Raw genomic sequence first — 10,128 nt, 5'->3', positions numbered from 1 at the left:
AGAAAACGGAGGTGAAGAATTGGTTAAAGAGGTCCGCTTTCTCCTCTGACACAACCACCAGATTGCCCAGTGTATCCTGCAGGGGTCCCACATTACCCGCCGCCTTCTTCATCCTCCCAATATATTTGAAAAAGGACTTTTTGTTATCCTTAATCTTGGACGCTAATCCGAGCTCTATGTCCGCCTTGGCCTTCCTAACAGCTTGCCTACAGGCCCGAGCAGAGGAGGTATACTCTTCTTTGGAGATTTCACCCCCCTTCCACCGGGCGTACGCCACCTTTTTGGCTTTGTGCCTAGGGGAGAGCAGTGGATGTGATATCCTCTACTTTAGTAAGGAGAATGTCTCCTATGACATTCTCAGAAACAAACTAAGGAATTATAGTAGGTGTATAACTAGCTGGATCATCATGCTCAAAGAATAGTCATCAATGGCTCAATGTCAAACTGGGAGGAGGCATCAGTTAGGGGTCCCTGAGAATTTGAAACTGTTCACTATCACTTTTGATGATTTGGATAATGCAAGTGTATTCATACTTAGCAAATATGCAGATGACACCAAGCTATGTGAGGTAGCAGACACTTAAGGGAAAAGGAATAAAATTCAAAATGGCCTTGATAAACTGGAACAATGGTCAGAGATTAAGTAGATGGAATTCATTAGGGACAAAGGTGAATTCCTGCACTTATTTGTGTATGTGTTGGCTCTTTTCTAAATTGGCTAGTCTGAGTATTGCAGAAAAAGAGCAAGTAGTTATAGTGGACTACAAGCTGCATACTGTAGAATATTCAGAAGACAGGTATAGAATAATTTTTTTCCAAAAATGCCAATATCATACTAGAATCTATTAATAGGAATATTGCATGTGAGCCATAAGAAGAAAGTCTTCCACTGAACTCAGTACTGGTGAGACTTCACCTGGAGTACTATGTCCAGCTCTCAGTACCACCCTTCAAGAAAGACATGAACAAATTGGGATGCAGTTCAAATAACAGCAACAAAAATGATAGAGGTCTATAAATCATATTAATACAAGGGAAGGTTGGAATGCTGGAAGTAGTGGAAGCCTGAAGGAGACCAGACGAGGGAGGAATTTGATAACAGTCTTCAAATTCAAAAAGGGTGGTATGTAGAGATAGCAATCAACTATTATTTTTCTACAGGGGACAATAATGGTACAAGATGGCCTCCTCAGGCCTCTTCCAGCCCTATTTTTTTATGATTTCTATGATTATTTTATTCAATATGCCCTTAATATAAGTAAAAATCCAGATGCAGAAGTGATTTCTTCTTGTTCAATAGCGTTGAACAGCAGCAACCTCAGGCGCCAACCTGGGGTTAGGGGGCATGCAAAAATAGCAAGCCACCTCAGCTGACGGCTAACAGCTGCCACTGCTGGCATAAACTCCATGCATGGCTACCATCCGAGGTGTAGAACTGCCTTTTTACACCTTTGGCATTGGTACATTTTGTAAATGTTTTTACTACCTTTTAGGGTTATTGGTTGTAACCATGTTGGCCTAAGACCACAGGCAAACAAGTTTCTTTGGGTAGTTGTGATATCTTTTATTAGACCAACTAAATAGTTGGAAAAAATGTTCTTTGCAAGCTTTCAGGCACAAATGCCCTTCTTCAGGCATAGGGACAGTCTGTTGATGTTTGTATGCTCTCCTGGGTAGAATAAAAGCCAATATGCAAAATGCAGGTCTGTGAAAACACAAATGCATGGCAGTGAGGATCTGAGGGAATGGGAGACAACAGGTGAGAGCAGGGGGAAGGGGGAGGAAGAATGTAGAACTGGTGACAGAATGTAGCTGGTAAAGTGCAGGCAGGTTACCTGGGGTTATCAGATGGCAGGTAGGTTATAATGTGCCATAAATCCAATGTCTATACAGTAGTCCATGAGTTTTTGTATCTGGTAGATTTATAAAGTAGTTTGTAATCTCATCTATGAAAGGTGTGTTGTAAATTCCCTTTGAAGATTAGAACTGAGAGATTGTAGAGAGAGTGGTTATCTTGTGAGAAGTGTGCACCTACAGGTAATTGCGTATTTTTGTCTTTGATAGATTTTCGGTGTGTGTTCATTCTGGTATGTAGTTGTTGTTTGGTTTGTCCTGCATATCTTTCATGAGGACATGTAGTGCACTGGATGAGATATATTACATTTCTGGAGGTACAGGTGTAAGATCCAGGAATGGTGATGGTTCTGTTGTGGGATATAGTTATTGTGGGAGTGGTGGAGATGTGTTGGCAGGTTTTACATTTCTTGTCCTGGCATGGTATGGATCCATTCAATGTGCTTTGAGCCATAGGAAATTTGATTCTGGTGATGAGGTTGGTGAGGTTCAGTGCTTGTGTAAAGGCTAGGATGGGTGGTTCTGGGAAAATCTCTTTGAAAATTGGGTCTTCTTCTAGTATGTGTTGCAATTGTTTGAGGATTTCCTGTATAGGTTGCAGGGAAGGATGGTATGTCATAACCAATGATGTATGATTCGTGCGGATTTTCTTTTTGTACTGCAGTAATTCTTCACATGGTACCCAGGTTGCTCTTTCAGAAGAGTGATCTATCTCTCTAGAGGAGTGTCCTTGTGGGGTGAAAGCCCTTTTGATATTTGTAAGATGATGATCACTGGTATTCTCCTCAGTGCAAATTTGGTGGTATCAGAGGGCTTGGCTGTATTACAGCTTTCTTAGTGTGTTTAGTGTGATTGCTGTTTCTGTGTAGATATGTAAATTGGTCCATGGGTTTCTTGCATATGGTGGTTTTTATTTTGCCATTCTGGATATTGATCATAATGTCTAAAAAGGAAATGTTGGTGCTGGAGTATTCAAGAGAGAGTTTGATGGAGGGGTGATGGTTATTGAATTTGTAATGGAAATCAATCAGAGACTGCAAGTTTTCAGTCCAAATGATGAAGATGTCATCTATATATCTTAAGTATAGCATGGGTTTGAAGGTTCAGTTCTTGAAGAATTCTTTTTATCTCTGCCTTACACAAAAGTGTAAAATATGATTACAATGCATAGTATCTTTGAAAACTTACCAGTAAGCATGTCTTTCCTTCCCCTGTCTTAGATGCTTTTATGTTTCTCTGTCATGGTTGCCTGTCACATGAAGTATTCCTTCTTCTGGCTATTTTATTCTCTCTAGTGAGTCATTTGATTTCCTCAAAGAAAAAATCCTAGATAAGCAAGGACATTACAGAGTGTAGTAACAACCAAAGCAATGTAAACAATAGCTAAGCAAGATTTAGAATGCACTAACTTGTTGAAACATGGCTATTGACATATTTCAGCAATTAAACAATAAATCACAGAGGAGCTGATTCTATCCAACATCACTTGCTCCTAAGGTCTGTTAGGAGGAAAAAGAGTAGAGACCAATGACTTCAGACACCCACATGTAGTGAGATTGATATTAAGCTACAACTAGAGGCTCTCAGCTAGTGGGGGAAAAAAAACAACATTCATATTAACTCTCACTTAAATATTTGCTCTTTCACTTAGGGAAAACATCATAGTATTCTCCTCTTGAATTCTCTTTTCTTTCAGTCCCTCAATGTTGCATTTTCACTACAGTATAACTTCATAAATCTGGATAGCAAAAATCTGGAATTTTCGAAAATCCGGCACTTTTTAAGCTTCCCCCTTCACTCCCCTGGACATGGAGGGGGAAGCTTGCACAAAGCAGCTGCCGCTGCCATCCACCACTCCACACCGCCGCTTCACATGCAGCTGCTGCTCTGGGACTGGCTGCCACTCCCCTCTGCCTCTCTGGATGAAAAGGGGGAAGCTTGCATGCGGTGGCTGCTGCCGCCATCCACCACCCCACTTCGCATGTGGCCTCTGCTCCGGGACTGGTCGCCGCAACACTCCACCTTCCCTACACCACCCCCCAGCTCTGCAACCAGCTCTGGTTTCAAAAATCCAGAATTTTCACAGGTTCAGCAGGTGCTCAGTCCTGAGCATTCCAGATTTATGAGGTTATACTGTAATGAAATAGTAATATAATACCTTTTTTCCTCAAAGGCTTTCACAATACTTTATATCGGCTACCAATAAATCCTAAAATGTCCATGGGATAAGAAATACTAACATTTTGTGTCAGGGCATTGCAAAGTGTACCTGAATGCTTGTACCAGGATTGCATCATTGAATCAGCAGCAGCGTATACATTTGCTCACTAAACGCTGATTAGAAGGGTGATGTGTGTACATACCCATCCTGGGATGTTTCTGTTCTGGGACCAGCACAGGCACAACTTGTATAATTTAACATCTTCTTGCTTTGCTTGTGCTTCTTTCTTCTTTTTCTTAATCCCAACTGGTACCAAATGGTTCAGGCAGCACCCTCAGCTGCATAGCACTGATTCAGATTGCCAATAGTAGGCACTGCATGCACAGAGAGGCAAGAGAAGGTTAGAGCAGTTCATCTTTCTTTTGCAATTGGAATTTTCAACAATGGCTGTATCAGTGGCTTATAAAACAGAAGCAGCTTCTGCTTCCTTCACCAAATGACTAGGGCTGTGCAAAGCTTTGGTCGCTAATTCCATTTGGCAGAGATTGAGCCCGATTCAGTGGCCAAATCTCTGAATCCGGATTGAATCAGGAAACCTTTTAATCTCATCTAATCGATTTGAAACCCTCCAAATTGATTTGGAGAGATTCAGAAAGATTCAGCAATTTGGACATGGACACAGGTTTAAATGTTTTTTCTACATACCTCAAGGTAGCAGCTGACTTGTGAATGTTGCGATGCTGCATCCATCCCACAGGAGCACGGGCAGCTCCCCAGCATGCTCAGCGGCAGACCCAGAAGTCAACCAGAAGCACTTCTGGTCCACTTCCAGGTCTGCTGCAAAGCATGCTGGGGACCCCCCCACGCCAACCAGCTCAGCAACTGGTGCCTCCTGGGTCTGGGGGCACACCCAGCGTCCCCCCTGTGGCCAATTGCTGAGCCGGGGGGAGCCCCCCACATGCTCCCCGGCAGACTCGGAAGTGGACCAGAAGTACTTCTGGTCCACTTCTGGGTTCATCATCAAGCATGCAGCCTCCCTCCCCCCCCCACCCCCGTACTCCTGTGGGATGCTCCATCCACCCCAGCATTGTAGCATTCACAGGCCATGCCTGGTACCTCAAGGTATGTAGAAAAAACATTTAAAGCTGTGCCTATGGCCAAATTGCTGATTCTCCGAATCAGCATCGAATCTTCAGATTCGGATTCAACCAAATCAAATCAGGGACAGTGATCTGAATCAACAAATAGAATCACTGTCCCTGATTTGGGCTGAATTCAAATGGAATAGGGTCCATTTCACACACCCCTACAAATAACTAATAACTGATTCCCTTTATATGCTTTGCCTTTGACACATAGTACAGTACTACATGTGACTACTAGCATCTGTTTACCCATTTAAGCCATATTTCGTTCACTAGTCATTGTGTCATTTAGACATCTAGTATGTAGCACTTATGCAGCATTGTTAACTTGAGAGGTTCAGAAATCATGAGTAATGATTTGCTTAAAATTATCATACAGTAGACTGCGCTTAATTGTATATTGGTTATTTGTATAGGTTTGCTATTTGCATACTTTCCCATAGGACAAAAACATTTACTGTATATCCCATTTAGTTTTCCCTGTTTGTTTGCATGTCTTCTGTTTGCATATTTTGGTTTATGGCAGAAGCCAGTGGTGTTCAAACCTTTTTAGACTCAAGGCACATTTCTGAAAATGTCAACTCTGATCTTTCACTCATTTTTTGACTACAGAAAAGTAATCCAGGAATTCTTCTGTTGAAAAGAACACAAAAAGACCACAATAGGTGAGAATATTTTTTGACACGTGCTTCCTATTTGAAATCTCTGCATTTATCTCTGGGTGCAGCAACATTGTGGTTGAGAATCAATGGCACAAACCAAAGTTAGATGAAGAGTTCATAAAAAGATAGCCAAGGATCAGTTACTTGAGTGTCTCAACAATCAAGCATCGGTGAATTAACCACCATCTTGTATTACTTAGCATGGCCCAAAGAAGAAGGAATACTGGAGAAAAGCACCAAGTTATACATTTGGATTCAACAACTTTATCCCAGACAGAGATATATGTGAGGCTGGGATGTTCTATTATGAATACCAGGAAAAGCAACCAGATTGGCTTAAGTTCTTAGTGCATGAGAGACTAATAAAAACACCAAAGAACAGACAAAGCTGCAGAAGTTGTGACAGTTTTGTTACAGCGGTTTACAAATGGCAGGACTATCTGGATAAGCTTTGAAAGAAAAACAAAAAACTTAGTGCAGCACCTGAGAAAGAAACACTTCTACCCAATGAAAGGATTGGTTGTCTCAATAGAAGGAATGTAATGGCACCACCTCCAAACAAGCACATGGAGAAAAGAAAGATACTGATTTAATTAACATTGGATGGCTAACCTGACATCCTCAAAGCTTGTAAACCCGAAGACATACAAAGGCATTTGCTAGAGAGATCTCCCAGACGGATCACTGACCTTAAAATCGGATCGAACTAATGGCTGTAAAAAGACAAAGGACATACTGAGAAAAAAAGGAAACATTTTTTCTAGCTTGGCTGAGAGATTTCAATTGTGACATGAAACAACAATGACACATCATCCTTCTATTTATTCGTAACTACAGTGCCCATCAAGCCAGTGCTAATAAAAGACTCAAAAATAGAAAATTGGTTTTCCTACCAACTGATATTGAGCAGTTATTCAGCCACATGACCTGGGAATCATTCAAAACCTTAAAGGATGTTATTGAAGCTATGTTGTACAGAGGATTATCTCAGATATAAACACTAACTCAAACATGAATACCAACAAAACTGTGGGAAAATTAACACTTTTGGATGCATTACTTAAGATCAACAATGTCTGGAAAAACGTCAGCAAGGACAATACCTCAAGACTCGGCCAAATAACAAAGAAACAATTTACCCAGTATATCTCCCACCATGACAACGTGGTCTGCTATGGACAGTAACTAAAGAAGACTTGTGTGAAGCTCTGCTTCAGGAAAAAACCGCAGGGATCCCCTATGATACTGACAAAAATGATGATGTCCAATTGCTTATCTCAGCAGGTGGTGCACATAAAGCTCTAAATATACTTTGCCAATTTATGGAAGAGAATCTCTGAAAACTGGCTATTTTTATCAAATATATAATTTTGTTGAAGAAAAGTTAGGAGCTATTTTCAGGCAGACTAAGTTAACAGTTTTTCTTTTCAAGAGACTGTACATATTTTGAATTATCTTGGCTTTTTGTGTCATTTCATAGTTTATTAGTGAATTCCAAAATTAGATTAACTTGTGTGGGATATTTGCAGTAATTATGCTACCCACTTCTGTGGCTGGGGGGTCTTGTTCTGTTTTGTGTTGCTTTGCTTTCTTTTTTTTGTGTTCTGTTCCACTTATTAGCATAGTCTACTTGCATAATTTGCTTCAGTGAAAAGGACTATGCAAATAACTAGAATCTACTGTGATTTTAAAAAGCACACGCTGGGGTAGTTTTAGGGTGTATTACCTCAAGAATAGGAGCTTAAAAAACACCATGTACCTCATGCTCAGCTCATTATCCACCATGTCTTTTACCTCGAGTCACTGCTTCCTAAAAGATGCTGATCTAATGTGGCCTACATAGCACAAGCTGCATGTTAGGCTCTTTGTCCAGTCCCCTCTGCAAGTCCTGTCCTTGAAGCTAACCCCTGGGAAGCCAAAAGAGAAAGATTGTGGGGCCAGGAGGAAAAGAATAAGCTAGAGAGCTTTCGGCATAGTAAGATGGATAAGACGTGAAAGGGAGGGACCCCTAGATTCTAGCCTGGGCCCTTGAGTGGTATAGGATAGAAGCTTCCCCACTTTTCTTCATTCATTTTATTCCACAAATGTTAAGTGCAATGGCAAAGCCCCTTATGGGTGAGAGAAGCCTAGAACCTAGGCTTGGCAAGTTGCCCAACCACTAGTCAGTTGCACTAAAGTATGAAAGAATTACCAACCTTCTCCATGACTTACTTTCCCATGGCATGAACATTAACACTGCACGTGGAGTACAGTGGCAAACTGTGTGCAAGGCCAGGGAAAGACATTACGCTTTACTGTTATAAGTGATCAAAAACAGGTCTAAACCCATAACAGACTGGTTTAAAAATGGCAGAACCTGTTTAATATGTGCACTCCTCGCCCCCCGCCAAGACCAAATGTATGTTCTGTTCACTACCAATCTAAACTACACTGCTTACAAAAAACTGCATAACTTAGATCAATTCCACCTCTGGCTTTTTGAATGTCTGTACCTAGCCCAAGTGCCAAAAGCACAACCGGGTCACAGCCATTTCAGCTCAAAAAGTGGAATAGAATTTTGCCAATAGTGACATTCTTAAACAGTTCTCAGTCATTCTTTTTTTTTAAAGTCCTTTCTCCCAGCTGATTTTGTTCATAATTGGTTTCATCTTACTGAAATTTGAAAGCTTTGAGAGAAAGAGAGAAAGTGTATAATATGGGACTTTATAGTCTATAAACAGGACTTCCTACTATTTGCACTAACTGGGTGTCTACACATACAATTAATGTAACTGAATAAACTACAGTGCAGTTTGAGCCAGAGTAAACTAATCCATTCAGAGGAGCAAAGTACATGAGAGCCCAAGGGCCTTGGCCCCCCATTGAAAGAGGGCTGTTACCTGAAATGTGTAAAACTTTCCACATGTCCATCATCTTTGCCCCCTCCCCGGGCAAAAATTGAAGTTGGTACCTATGCCAGATGTCATTGTCTCTATGCACATTTAAGCGCAATAATTTACTCCACGGTTGGATAGTACTTGTGTCTGATGGTATTATCTGACAGCGTGACAGTGCAATAAATTAGTCTGTACCAACCTAATTGCCGCACCTATGTAGACAGTGATGCTTTACTGTGCAGCAAATTAGTCTACTGCACAGTAAAGCATACATGTAGATGTGCCCATCAAATATCAACTGGTCATGACTGTCTCAGCTACTGCTAATTTTTAGTTTTGTGTTCAATTTGTCATTATCTGTCAATGTGAGGCTTACTATAAAATTTGCCTGTGTTGGCTGCAGCACTTTTAAATGAGTGAAGAATACGTCACCTCACAACATTCTATGGATATTTTAGTTCTGGCAGCATGGCATCTCCCACATGTGTCATTCAGCCTGTAGTCCCCCTTGATAGTGCAGCCTTTCCCCACTACACATAGAAGTCCTTAAGGAGCTCATCATTTTATTGTCTGGTTCGGTTGGGTGGCTTGAGCAGATGCCAATTATTTACCCAGTATATGTTTTTATGTTAATACATTGATTCATAGGCATTGAAGATTATTTTGAATGGAAATGACTTGAAAATAGGCAATGCATCAGATGTCATTCCCCTTCTACTTTTGCCCACTTGATTCTTCTGTAGATTATAGCCTTTGCTTTTAATAGCCCAGTAATATTAAACATTCCCCAGTTGGCAGATATCTCAATGCAGCTGACTTTATGCTTATGAATTAACAATCCCAGTTTCTCTTGTTTATTATTCAGGCTCCTAATACTGGTGTGCCAGCCCTTAACAAATGTCTGTTCTCCATACCCTCTGGCAAAATGACAGTGGCTAATACAGTGTTGACTGTACAGGGGAAGCACTGAGGTCTCAGAGGGGAGGGGAGCCAGGTGTCCAAGGAGAGCGGTCGCTCCTTAAGGAGACAATCCTCCAAGCCCAAAGGGAGGTAATCCCAACACAGACCAAAGGGAGCAGGAGGGCTCACAAGCCCCCATGGCTCACCAAAAGCATCTGGGAATGTCTCCTAGCTACAAGGGAGGCATACACCCAATGGAAAGGAGGGGCCATCACCAGGGATGACTGTACTGCAGTTGCTCGGGGATGTAGGGGGGCAGTCAGGAAGGCCAAGGCAGAGATGGAACTGTGACTAGCTTCCCAGATTAAGGACAATAAGAAGTCCTTCTTTAAATACATAGGGAGTAAAAAGAAGGTTCCGGGTAATGTGGGGCCCCTGCAGGACACGTTAGGAAATTTGGTCGTCACACCAGACGACAAAGCCAACATATTTAACGATTTCTTTGCCTCCATTTTCCTAAGCAGGGACCA

At 41.5% G+C, this 10,128-nt stretch overlaps 1 protein-coding gene across 5 annotated transcripts in view; it reads left to right on the top strand.

Annotated features, from left to right (window-relative positions):
* The window catches only part of KIAA1644 (KIAA1644 ortholog), a 280,240-nt gene that overhangs the window by 98,161 nt on the left and 171,951 nt on the right, over window positions 1-10,128 (top strand). The window lies entirely within an intron of this gene.

Source organism: Gavialis gangeticus, unplaced genomic scaffold (assembly GCF_001723915.1).
Source record: "Gavialis gangeticus isolate Ggan-Ray unplaced genomic scaffold, GavGan_comp1, whole genome shotgun sequence".
In the NCBI taxonomy this organism is placed as follows: Eukaryota; Metazoa; Chordata; order Crocodylia; family Gavialidae; genus Gavialis; species Gavialis gangeticus.
The sequence above is the reverse complement of the archived record's forward strand: the minus strand, read 5'-3'. Positions and strand labels throughout refer to the sequence as shown.